The following is a 13463-nucleotide window of genomic DNA, read 5'->3' as shown; positions in this document are numbered from 1 at the left end:
CAATCCTTAGATTTTATTTGTTCTCTTAGCAATTTTAGTTTGATAGTATATTTTACAGTACAAGGTTATTTAGTTATCCTTCGGGAGTCTTATCACTGCTGACCGCCGTATATATCATCAAGACCAGCACAACAGAAGTGTTTACTTCTTGGAAAATTCACCCGTGGTTGCCCTTTATTCTTCTTAGTCCTTTGCTCACAATTAAAAGTTTGCACTTTGGACAGTACAGACTGGATCCTCTTTAGGATTTTCTTTATGAGGATCCTAAATTTAAGTGGGACTGAAATACATTCTTTGAAATTCATGAAATAGAGGAATGCACAGACTTCTCATATACCTACTTAAGTAAATTCAATGAATGTGCAATTATCACTTGGTATGTACTAGGAAGTGTGCCAGGCTCTAGAAAGAAATAACAAAGTCTTCACTATCAAGGGCTTCAGAAAACATCTAAGAGGCAGAGATAAGGGGATATTCTAGTTTCTTGGAGCTCTCACTGTAGAAAGTAAGGTACGGGTACTCTTGAATTCTGCCACTTTCAGGTTTAGATTTTTCACCTACAAAATATGCTATAACATCTAACTTTAGGCTAGTGTAGGACAATCACAGAACATGCCATCGCAATCACTGCTGTCTGTAAAGGGTCACTGGCTGATGGACTGAAAGAATAACTGACTCATTCTTGAAACACCCAGAATAGGTTTCCAATTCCATACTTTAAAATTACTTGGCCGCCTGGGCTGATACTCTAATTAGTTCAGGAATTATGTGTGTTATTGTATAGATAGGCAACACATTTTGCTGAAATTTTAGTTATCTATCCACCCTTCCACAATCATATGTTAATGTATCCGAAGTGAGGAAAAAATTTGGTTCCCGTCATTTTTCATCTAAGCATCTACTTCTAACTTGAAGAATGTGTATCAGGTACCATAGGAAACATCAACTCTCTCACTGACCAGATGCATTTTTATTTATTTTTATTTATTTATTTTTTTAAAGATTTTATCTATTTATTTGAGAGAGAGAATGAGAGAGAGCGTGAACATGAGAGGTGAGAGGGTCAGAGGGAGAAGCAGACTCCCTGCCGAGCAGGGAGCCCGATGCGGGACTCGATCCCGGGACTCCAGGATCATGACCTGAGCCGAAGGCAGTCGCTTAACCAACTGCATTTTAACCAACATGCACCCCACCAGATGCATTTTTAAATGTCTCAGTGAACTGGCATCTTTTCGTTTCTGATCAGGTGGAGAGTTGTATTTTCTTAACAGTACACATGTTCTTTCCCTGAAGCCCACTGTAGCTGCTGCAACATCCCATAGGTCTATCTTGATTATAATTGTAGAGCAACAAGACCCTTGTCGTTCTTAATGAATCATAATTTTTAAGTTATTTGCATATTATGAAGAAGTAAGATTGGCATTTTTAGAAGTATTAGCTTGTGACTTCAATAGATAGCCCCAAGGTTAACATTCCTTTGAAAAGCTACTATGGAGGGGCACCTGGGTGGCTCAGTCGTTGAGCGTCTGCCTTCGGCTCAGGTCAGGATCCCGGGGTCCTGGGATCGAGCCCCGCATCGGGCTCCCTGCTCCGCGGGAAGCCTGCTTCTCCCTCTCCCACTCCCCCTGCTTGTGTTCCCTCTCTCGCTGTGTTTCTCTCTCTGTCAAATACATAAATAAAACCTTTAAAAAAGAAAAGCTACTATGGAAACATATTTCACATCAGTAAACCGCAAAGAGTGGTCCCAGGGCCAGATGCTTCAGTCTCAGATGAGAACTTATTAGAAATGCAAGTGCTTGCACCCCACCCCAGACCTACAGAATCAGACACTTTAGGGTGGGGTCCAGCAGTCTGTGTTTTCACACACCCTCCAGGGAATTTCAATGCATGCTCAAGTTTGAGAACCAATATTTTATATAATACATGTTTCTTATTTAGGATGAAACATATATACACTGAAGTTGAGAAATAGCTCTTTTCTTCTTTTTGATGCTGTGAGGTTTTGGGGGTTTGTTTGTTTGTTTGTTTTTGTCTGTTTGCTTGTTTTGTGTTACTTTTGGTATTCTGACAAGAGTGAGATTTCTGCCTATCCTAGTGTGGTTATGACACAAGATCACCTGGTTCCTGATGGACTAAAAAGTCATTGTAAACATTGGCATGTAGGGCCGGATAACTCTCTGTCAGAGGGAGGCTGCAGGATGTTTTAGCAGCATCCCAGGTCTCTATCCCCTAGGTGCCAGGAGCACCGCCCCCTCCCCCTCAAGCTGTGGCAATAAAAAAATGTCCCATTTTTACTGGTCCACCGGGAATTCTCAACCTTGGCTGCAGAGTGGAATCCATTAAAAATGCTGATGCCCATGGTCCATCCCAGCCTGGTGGTATCAGAACTCTGGGTAGGCTCAGGAATCCATAGGTACTTTTTCAAAGCTCGCCCAGTGTTGCTGAGGTGCAGCCAAGACCTACAAACATTGTATTGACATCACCGTGCCTTAATTTCCTTACCTGGGAGATGGGTGCAATGTTCTCTATTCTAACTATCACACAGAATGTCCCAAGGATCGAATGAGAGAACATTTGTAAAAGCACGTGTCCCACAAAGCACTAACTATGCTAAGGGCAGCAGAGAAAAATACTGCATTTGAAAAAGTTGCCATGCAAATGAAAACTGTATCCAGGCCTCTATAATGAGCTAGGATGATTTATATTTACTGTCTCTTGGACGCACACCTCATTTACAATAGGCAAGAGATGTGGGGAATTTGCAAAGTCTTTCTTGGGAGTAAACTGGTAGTGTTATTTAGTTCTAGATGGACAGAAAAAAAAAATCTTAAAAGAAAAAAGGGCGCCTGGGTGGCTCAGTCGTTAAGCGTCTGCCTTCGGCTCAGGTCATGGTCCCAGGGTCCTGGGATCGAGCCCCGCATCGGGCTCCCTGCTCGGCGGGAAGCCTGCTTCTCCCTCTCCCACTCCCCCCGCCTGTGTTTCCTCTTTCGCTGTGTCTCTCTCTGTCAAAAAAAAAAAAAAAAAACAACTTAATAGATGGACAGAAAACCATATCAGATCAGATCAAACTGTCATACTGTGCACCAACAATAATGTGCACATCTAAAATCAAATCCCTAATCTTTCTACCCTTTTGGCTATCAAGAACTCATTTTAGTAAGTAGGAGAGGATTCAAATTCATCTGAAGATAAATTACCTCTTTAAAAATTGTTAGAATGTAGAAAAATCATACACATTAGAAGTCTGGTATAGGCTTCAACTGTGTCCATATGTATTATTTCTTTAAAAAAACAAAAAGATCATGGGGCGCCTGGGTGGCTCAGTGGGTTAAGCATCCGACTCTTGATTTCAGCTCAGGTCATGATCTCAGGGTCATGGGACCGAGTCCTGAGTCAGGCTTCATGCTCAGTGCTGCTTGAGATTCTTCCTCGCTCTCCCTCTGCCCCTCCCCCTGCTCATGCTCTCTCTCTCTCTCTCTCTCTCTCAACAAATAAATAAATAAAACCTTAAAATAAATAATAAAAATAAAAGATCAAAATATCTGAAGCAAACAATACCAAATGTTAATGGTTATTAAATCTGAACAACAGATACATAGGTTTTTATTTTTCATACTTTTCTATATGTTTGAAATATTTGATTAAAACTAAAAGAATATGTTAAAATCAGTTTGAACAAAGCACCAGAGAATACGCTGAAGGAAAAATAAAGAAGACATGGTTTGGTTGGTGTCAGGTGACCATAGGGATGGAGAGGCCAGCTGGAGGCAAAGGGGCTCCACCTCACAGTGCCTGGCTCTGTTTACATTGCCAGCATATGTAGGTAGCGGACAACAGGCCTTTGACGCTCAAGATCAATGTTGAACTTGCCCTGCATGTAAGGAGTTTATTTTTGTCACATATTCTATCAGCTTTTAAACTAAGCAACCTATTATGAAATATCTGCTTCTCCCCTCCTGTACTCCTCTCTATCTCTAGAAACCAATATGGCGGCAATTGTGACATTTAACACAAAAGGTAGTAAGGACAGCCCTTTAGGTGCACCTTTTAAAAGAACGAATTTTGGGGGTGCCTGGGTGGCTCAGTCAGTTAAATGTCTGACTCTTGATCTCAGCTCAGGTCTTGATCTCAGGGTCATGAATTCAAGCCCCGCACTGGGATCCATGCTGGGCGTGGAGCATACTTTAAAAATTATTTAATTAATTAATTACAAGAACCAATTTGCTGGAAGCACTACACTCACGTGTGGGCTGTGATAAGTAAGCAGAACAGTTTTTCTCCTGGAGTAGGAGTGGGCAAACTACAACCCAAGGGCCAAATCCAGTCTGTTGTCTGTTTCTGTAAATACAGTAGTAATTTAACACGGCCTGCTCTGTTCCTTTACATATTATCTCTGGATGCTTTCAGCTACAACATCAGAGTTGAGTAGCTACAACAAAACCCGGCCAAAAGCCTAAAATATTTACCATCTGGCCCTTTACAAAACATCTTCTGAACTCCTGTCCTAGAGTACTAACATATAAAATCTTCCCATAGAAACTTAATAATAAGTGATTAGACTAAATGAAAAATTTTAATGACTTTTTGTACTGTTGTCATGTGATAATAGACGTTTCTTCTCTATTTTTCTTTTAATACTAATAAACCAATTATAAAGATTCAAATATTAATGACCACTTTTTCTCTTTAAAAAAAAAAACAAAAACTGGTGTGGCCTACAAAGGAGACCTAACAGAGGATGTGTGTTGATGATCAATAATTTAACATGTTGTTAAAATGTTACCATTTGACAATCTCTCAAACTGGCCCTTTCCTAGAGTAAAACTATTTTAACTGTACAGCTATTTGGAGTTGAATAACTGCATTACATGTAAAAATAATTATGGAAATTTACTGACCAAGAATTCTTCCCTTTTTAAAGAAATATAGAAGTCATAGTTGTATGCTAGAGAGAAATATAAAGGTGATCGATCTCCTTTCCAGTCCTTTAAAAATAATTACCTTTATAAAGAGTAAAGATGACATTTAGGTTTTAACATAAGTAACAGCCTATTTTTACTTCCTTTCACATGCCTGGCCTTTCCAGTGTTTGGGGAAACTTTAAGAAAAGGAGCTTCTGTAGCTACATAAAGTGGTATCATTCCCAGCAGCCTCATAAATTGAAAATGAGACCCTACTGATATCCCTTCCTTTGTTTCTCCTCAGAATGATCAGAAAATACAAAAACAGTAAGAAAACAGTGCAGAGCTATGGTTGCCAAGGCAACCATAATCATATTTCCTTTGAACTTCGGTGGAGCATCCACCGTAGTTCAATCCAAGCTCATGTTTCTTTAGAAAGCTTATATAAATTCAAAGTCCTTATTACCTAAGCAATATCATTCTAATCAAGCAGGTGATGACAAGAGTATAGAACAGGAACTGAAATGCCCATGGCATTCCTGTCATGGGGAAAAGATGGGGAAATGACACTTGCTACTTGCTAGCACACCCAATGGCCAAGAGAACATTTGCTTCCACTCCACTCCATTCAACAAGCACTTGTGGTACTAGCCGGCTACTGCCATGGATGGAAATGTGAGTCCCACCCCTAGATAATGTAATAAGCACAGATTAAAATGAGCTGCAATCCCCTCGTAGATCCTCATGGCCCTAGAGAACTATGAGAAAGTACAGAATGGCTGGCAGGCACCCTCCACAGATCAGCATTCGTGGACCTTTTTCTTAAAGGAAAATATTCATTTGTCTTCATAGTGAAGAGAAGAAAAGTTTCCATACAATTTTGAGGAAGCTATTACTACTCATTTGTATCTCATTTGATGTTGCCTTCAGGACTGAAGAGGATGTTGTTTACTCCAGGAGATCATCAAGATCTTGGAGGTTGGGTAGCCGGAGGTTGCCTCAATGAGCCCTAAACAATCTTGGCTCGTATTTTCCAACTTAGGCACTCATCAGTTTGAAGGCCTGTAAAGATGGTTGGTGTTGAAAATCTGAATGTGCTTTCCCATATAAACAATGATATGCATAGTGATTTGGGTTCTCAGGCCAGCTGATGTGGTCTCATTTAACCCACAACACACTTGAAATGCAGAGTGGGAAATATAAATGGGAACACTATTCTCATTCATCTCAGGGCCTGGTAAAGAGAGGCGTTCTCCATTGTGGTATAGGAGAAAGAGCACTGGGTCGGGGTCAGAGGTCCCCTTCTGTGCCTCTAGACCAGAGACCATTTCCTGTGAGTCCTGTGGAATCTCCTGGGTCCATATCAGTAGCCTGGCCCACTGTAGGATCTCAATCCAGAACTTGCTGGATAAATGAAATAATGAGCACAGTATGATTCTGGGCTAGTCACTTCACCATCTTTGAGATTTAGTCTCCTTCCCTGTAAATATAAATTAGATGCTTGAGAAGAGTAGACCAGGCACTATGCTTGTCTTTCTCTCTATTCATCTCCCCCTCAGATTGGTGGGCAACCCATTTTATTCCTGTTTTTTGTACTATAGGGATAACAATGGTTGCCACAAAGGGTCGATGGAAAGATGTAGCATGAGGATGGAGACAGAGACCACTGGTGGGGATTGGAGTGTCATGGTTTTGGAAAGGAATTTTCTGAAAATATAGACACCTACTAGCATTTTTCACTGAACCAATAATGTGATAACAAACACTTCCCAAATTCACCCTCTCTGTGAAGCCCTTTTTCAGTAACCCCCACCTCATCTTTCTGGTGTCTCCTTTCCCTGATATTTCACCTTATTTCTTTATTTTTTGTTTCTAGGACAGTGGTCCCTTCTCACTTACTTTATTTTCTGCTCTTTACTGGCTATCCCCTGACACGGCAGAATGGGAGTACCACCCAGGGCAGGGATGTGCATCTGTTTCATTCAGAGCTGTATCTCCAAAACCCAAAACAGTGTCTGCTCATAGTAGGCATTCAACACATATTTATTGAATAAATGAATCACTGAATGAGAGAAAGGAGTATACTCTTCTTTAGATCTAAAGAGAGGAACTAGACGTTTCCAAGTATAAATTTTCCAAAAAAGAAGAGGAAGCATTAATTGAAGACAAATTTTGGAATCTTATTAAATCTAGGAGGAGAAGGACAAACATTTTTGTCAGAAAAATCTAAGGTGGGGCGCCTGGGTGGTTCAGTCGTTAAGCGTCTGCCTTCGGCTCAGGTCATGATCCCAGGGTCCTGGGATCGAGCCCCGCATCAGGCTCCCTGATCAGCGGGAAGCCTGCTCCTCCCTCTCCCACTCCCCCTGCTTGTGTTCCCTCTCTCGCTGTGTCTCTCTCTGTCAAATAAATAAAATCTTTAAAAAAAAAAAAAAAAGAAAAATCTAAGGTAAGGAGACCCAACATCCTAGACTATCACCCAGCAAATTCAGTAACCAGAGTGGCTGCTTAAACACAGATGCTCTTGGTTATCTGTAAACATGTATAAAGAAGGAATGGTGTTGGACTTTAGGCTATCCTAAGGCCTGGGAGCTAGCAGGATACAACGGAGACAGAAGATCTTCAGAATCGGTAGGTGTGCATTCGAATTCTTGCTCTGCCTCTTAATGCCTATTGACTTTGAGCAGCTAGAGAACCTTCCATGCCTCCGTTTTCTCCTTCCTAAAAGTGGAAGATGGCCCCTTGTCTTGCAAAGCTGTGGTGAGGGTGAAATGAAAAGATGTAAGTAAACCCAGGAGACAGAGAACTTTCAACAGGCCATGACTTTCTCACCGTTGCTTCCTGTCACCCTCCCAGCTTCGCCCCCACTAGCAGCAGCCTTGCCCGAGTCACCGAACCCCTCGGTCTCCACTGCCCTCTCCGACAAGATGAACAATTGGGTTAGAATGATTCCAAATAGATCTGCCACTCTGAAAATCCTGTGCACTCACTTTTACCTCCCCAAATACGTAATTATGGGGCGGGATGAAATAAAGAGATGTTGTAGAGATAATCTAGACTTATCTACAGAGGATTATTAAGTATTGTGAGTTGTGTGTGTTGTAATTCTATACTCATAACCCCAAAGTGTAGTTTTTCCGTAACAAGTCTTTTGGAAGAAGAGTTATAGTCCATGTCTCAGCAGTTCAAACTCCAGAGAGTTTTACAATGTTTGGGAGGGGCTGAAGAGGCCCAATATTTTAAAGATGAAAGTAATTTGGTACTGAAATCTTCCTTTTGCATTTATGACTGTGTCCCAAAAGAGAATCCTAGAAAAGAGAAGTGTGGTTCAGAAATATCAGGAGACCTCCTAAGAATCCAGCAAGGTTTCATACGCATTTCAGTTGATTTATGCTTTAAAATTGTTATTCATTTACAAGTTCCCACATTTGTACTGCCCAGACAGGATGAATTTGACAACCTGTGAATAATGGAAAAAAGAAGAAAATCAAGTTACCAAACAAATTATTTTCCCTTTGGGCCATGTGCACCCCATAAGATACCTTGGATACAGCACTTACATCAAGAAAAATTTACTTAGGATTAGCAGAAAATAATTTACTGGTTGCCATCTAGTCTTTAAAAGTCCTTTTTAAAAAATTAACCTATTCAAAGAGTTCCCAGAAGAGAAAAATCTTTTAATTCTAATACCTTTGCCCAAAGAAAAAATGGTCAGAAATATTTCCAAACACACTAGTGAAGAAGAGCTCCCTTGAGTACAACCACGATTTTTAATGCCTTAAAGCATGTCTTGGTCTGAACACCATACCTTCAGGTCATATTCAAATTACACACCTTTGGGTCATAGTCCAATCCTACACACATATACACACACACTCTGCACCACCCATTTCTCCCATTTCCTCCTGTAACCAGAAAATGGAATGTTTTAGCGCAACGCGCAACCACGCACACCCTTCCATTTGCATAAAACTAAAGGCTTTAACTCACTAAAGAAGCACAAGAACATCATCAGGGCTGAAATTAGTCAAAATGAATAAAAGTTGTTAAGACAAAAATAAACCTTAAATTATAATATAACTTGGCCTGGATCAACAGCCACCATGTTAAAATAAATATCAATATCACATAATTAAATACAGGTGACCTAGAAACACCCAACTTACAAATATCCTGTACGTGGGAACAGCCAACCCAAGTGAGTCGGACCAGGACTAGGGCAGGCTCTCCCCAGGTCTGAAGGCGGGAGAAGGATTCCTTGGTCTCTTCCTGCTGGACGCCGGTGCTGGTAGTGATTAGAGTAGAAGGGAGAAATGGGCAGCCATGGTTCTCAAGCCACCACAGTATTCCCTTCCCACCACGCTCACCGAGGAATCCATTTCCCATAAATGTTACAAAGAGTGCCTTGGTTCCCAGGCGGGTCCATCAAAAGTCCGCTGGGCCCACAGGGCAGCTGGAACTGTGCTATTAATACTAGGCTGACTTCCCACTTGGAAGCCAACTCTAGCCCTGACAGTGTTCATCAGTTCTGTTATGGTTAAATGGATTTGTGGGCGGTCCTGGGAGCCTGCCAGTTAGAACATCCTTTCTGTGGGAAAATTCCTGCCGAGGCCCAAACAGCTCACTGACAAACACGGTTGTAGACCACACGTTGGGAGACCCTTAGGCACTGACAAATCAATCCTCACCTTTCCCTTCTGGAAGTGCTTGGGTGATCCTTATAGTCAAGCGTCGCACGGATAAACCTACGGCGGGCACAACACTCGGCACCTGGCCATGGTGACTAATAGGTATATTTTACTGTCATCATTAACACAGTAACAGGTCTACCTCCTCCCTGACATACATACACATGTACACTCATTAGGACACTTTAGACCCATCGCACGCGTGCACGCACTCCACCGTGCAATGTTCCATGCGAACATGTTTTCATCTACACAGAAGTGTCTTTGTCTTTTCTTGGGGAAAAATTGAACCACGATCCAGGCTTGAACTGCGTACTTTAGCTGTTGTTTCCTTGCTCTGGGGATTGATTTGTACTTGTTCATCTACATTCTCGACTGGCCCCTCCCCAGGCCAAAAAGACAACTGTAGGACAACCAGCCAAAGCATGGAGATGCTCAGCCATGGGACAGAAAGTGAAAGAGTTGTAATCAAGATTAGACCTGGGGCCTGAGTAACATCATGTTCAAATCAACCGAGAGACTCTCTATTGCATAATAGGTCCTCTTGGATTAATGAAACTTACACGTGCAAAGGATACTGTTCTCATCAATGGCAAAGAGAGTTTAGTAAAAGTTGATGAATTACAAATCTGAATCAATTCTACACACATACACAGAGCTAACAACGCAGCAGAGGAGATGTTGGATGATTTCATTAGCAGACTGTACTCTGCTAGGAGATGAAAAATATTCACTGCCTCGGAGCCTTAAAAATGCACACTGTTAACACCTCCCAGGGACACAATGGTGGTGCTGAAGCAGGTACATTCAATATACCTTCAGTTTTTGCAGCCGAAGAAGACAGAGCTGTGTTATTTACTTAAAGACAGCACAGGAACCACAGGAGACCACAGCGGTCCATGGAAGAGCAGAGGGTTTCCCAAATCCGATGTCTTCTTAAGGTCAGTTGATCAGTCTTTGATCAAAGGGCAAGGGCAGAGACAAGCACCAAGTTCAGTGTAGCGACCCGTCCTCCAGGGAGGGGATCAGAAGAGATTTCAGCACACCTGAATGATCTCCGCTACACAGTCATTAATGACACTTCAGCTTTGCTCTTACATCTTTCTTACTTGATCATCCCCAAGGATAAAATATTCTTGAATCCATGGGGAATCTGAAATAAAGTAAGAGCAGATCTGGGCTTATTCTTAAAATAAATGCCTGAGAATGATCTTTTAGTTGGTATATAATATATGTAGATATAAATAAATATTTGTATACTATGTATATATACCATGTTCACCTAGACTGATGTATATATATATATATATATATATATATATATATATATATACATATATATATATACTGTGCATATGTGTATAGGTACATGCTGCTTTTGCACACAATATGGATGCTAACTGACCTTTAAAAATGCCTTCAAAGTGGACTATTGAATTCAAGCATACTCAGGACCATATCCATCTGTGGGCAGCTAATCAGAAATTACTGCCTCACTAACAGGTTTCCAAACTGAAAGTGAGATGCAAGTGTGCACACCTGCATCAGTTGTTGAAAGTATTATCCTTTACACTACTGCAGAAGTGTCAACACGAATCCACCCTCTGGAGTGGCCACAGCTCCTTGGACTGCTCAGTCTGATCAACACACAGAGGTAAGCCCCAGAAAGAAAGTGTTCCCTAATAGGCATTTGGAAAGAAGGCAAAAAATAATTTCCCCATCCACATTAGGTAAACCTGTATGGTGCTGCGGAAACAGAAAAAGGTATTAATTCCACATAGTGCTCTCTCCCAGGCAAAAGCATTTTAAAATAAAAACAGCCTTTAAAAAAGTTCTAATTTCAATTCACCCTGAGAACCAAACTTCTTCCTTTCAGGGAATTTACCAGTTTTGACCAGTGTTCAGAAGTCTTTAGCGCTGATACATTGGCTGGGGTGCACCTGCCTGACCAGAAGCAATCTGTCTTGCTCAACCGTAATGCTATACCATACTCAAAACAAAACAAAACAAAATTAAACACCAGAAAAAAAAAAAAAAGGATGGCGGATATGTTAATCTGGGCTAAATTGTCCCAAAGGCCACACCTATTTCTTGGTAGTTGATCAAACCCAGTTTAGGATAAGGAGTTTGAATACGTGGCAAGCAGCCCGAATGAATTTGTGCCAGGTCCCACCTTGTTTCAATTCCTTCTTCCCTAATTGCTCCACTTCCTCTCAGACTTTCTGGTCACTCTCCTTGACCCCATCGTTGGAGAGGGTGTGTCCATAAAGTGGGTGCAGTCATATTCTAGACAAGTCACTGCCTGGGGTTTCTAATGAGCCAATAATATTCTGTGACTGCATCAGGCAAACTTTTCATGCAGAGATGCTCAGAATACCTGAAAAGATAGAGAAGCTAACTTTTTATTGTTGCCAAGCTAACAAGACAGGTTGGATTTTTGGTGCCTGATGGCTAATAAATGGTTATATGTATGGAAGAATTTGGTCTTTCATAAAACCTGATAGGGATATGGTGGAACAGTAGTTAACGTTTACCACCTTGCACTTCTTTAATGGTTTCCATTATCTACCAAAGACAGCCTAATAGTTGTGAATGTCCAAACTAGTGGGGGTCCAGGGTCAGTGTGCAACATCTATCCTACAAGCTCATTGTCATGATTAAATGAAATATATACACATATTTTCTCACCACCACCACCACCACCATCATGATCATCATCATCCTTTAATGGGAAATAAGGACTACTCATACATACTCACTACACCACAGAATTTTAGTTAGGAAGGGAATGTGATCTACGATAGAGTAAACTCAAAGGTAAACATAGGAATCGACAGTTCTTTTATATAGAAGGATGTCCCAATAGTTCCTCAGCCTCAATATATTGTTCCTCAACAGACCATCTATCTCCACTTTTCTCCCATTACCAAGGAGCCCAAAGGTTTACATAAATGACCAGTTTCAGTGAAGTACTGGACAAATCTTTCTGGAACCTTTGTGGACCAGACAGTAAAATGTAGCAGAAATGGTTGTACATTCATGTGAACTTAAGAACTAATTAACCCGGGCACCAGGGTGGCTCAGCCGGTTAAGTGTCTGACTCTTAATTTCTGCTCAGGTCATGATCTCAGGGGCGTGAGATCGAGCCCCAAGTCAGGCTTAAGATGATTCTCTCTCCTCCTCCCCCTGTCCCTCCCTACCCACCCCCTCCCCCGCTCTCTCGCGCTCTCTGTCTAAAAAAAAAAAAAGGGGCACCTGGGTGGCTCAGTCGTTAAGCGTCTGCCTTCAGCTCAGGTCATGATCCCAGGGTCCTGGGATCGAGCCCCGCATCGGGCTCTCTGCTCGGCCTGGAGCCTGCTTCTCCCTCTCCCACTCCCCCTGCTTGTGTTCCCTCTCTAGCTGTCTCTCTCTGTCAAATAAATAAAATAAAATCTTTAAAAAAAAAAAAAAAAGAAATAGGAAAGAACTAATTAACAAAGAGGGCAAAACTACAATGGCAGACACTTGGCCCCAGCTTGCTCAACAACTTCATCAAAAACTGACATAAAAGTCTAGATCATGCTTATCAAATTTGCAGATGGCACTAAGCCAGGAAAAATAGGTAATAAGAGAGAATTAGGGTTTTAAAATATAGTTTAAGTTTACATATAATAATTTAATTAGCTCAAATGTTTAGAATGAGACTAAAACAAAAAGATTCAAAAAATTAGAGAGAAGTTTGCATTTAAATTATAACAAAATTAATCAGAGATAGAGAAGTGACTTGAGGAATAGGTAGAGCTCTTTGTCCACTAAGCTCAAAGGAAATCTGACCAAAGTGCTAAACCAGGTAAAGGAAACTTAGGCTGCATGAGAAGAACTTGAGAATCCAACTCAA

The 13463-nt window shown here is 41.2% G+C and overlaps 1 protein-coding gene across 2 annotated transcripts in view; it reads right to left on the bottom strand.

Annotated features, from left to right (window-relative positions):
• Positions 1–13463, bottom strand: part of ARHGAP6 (Rho GTPase activating protein 6) — a 472720-nt gene that overhangs the window by 163230 nt on the left and 296027 nt on the right. The window lies entirely within an intron of this gene.

Source organism: Neomonachus schauinslandi, chromosome X, assembly GCF_002201575.2.
Source record: "Neomonachus schauinslandi chromosome X, ASM220157v2, whole genome shotgun sequence".
Taxonomy (NCBI): Eukaryota; Metazoa; Chordata; class Mammalia; order Carnivora; family Phocidae; genus Neomonachus; species Neomonachus schauinslandi.
This window is presented reverse-complemented; position numbering and strand designations above follow the sequence as displayed.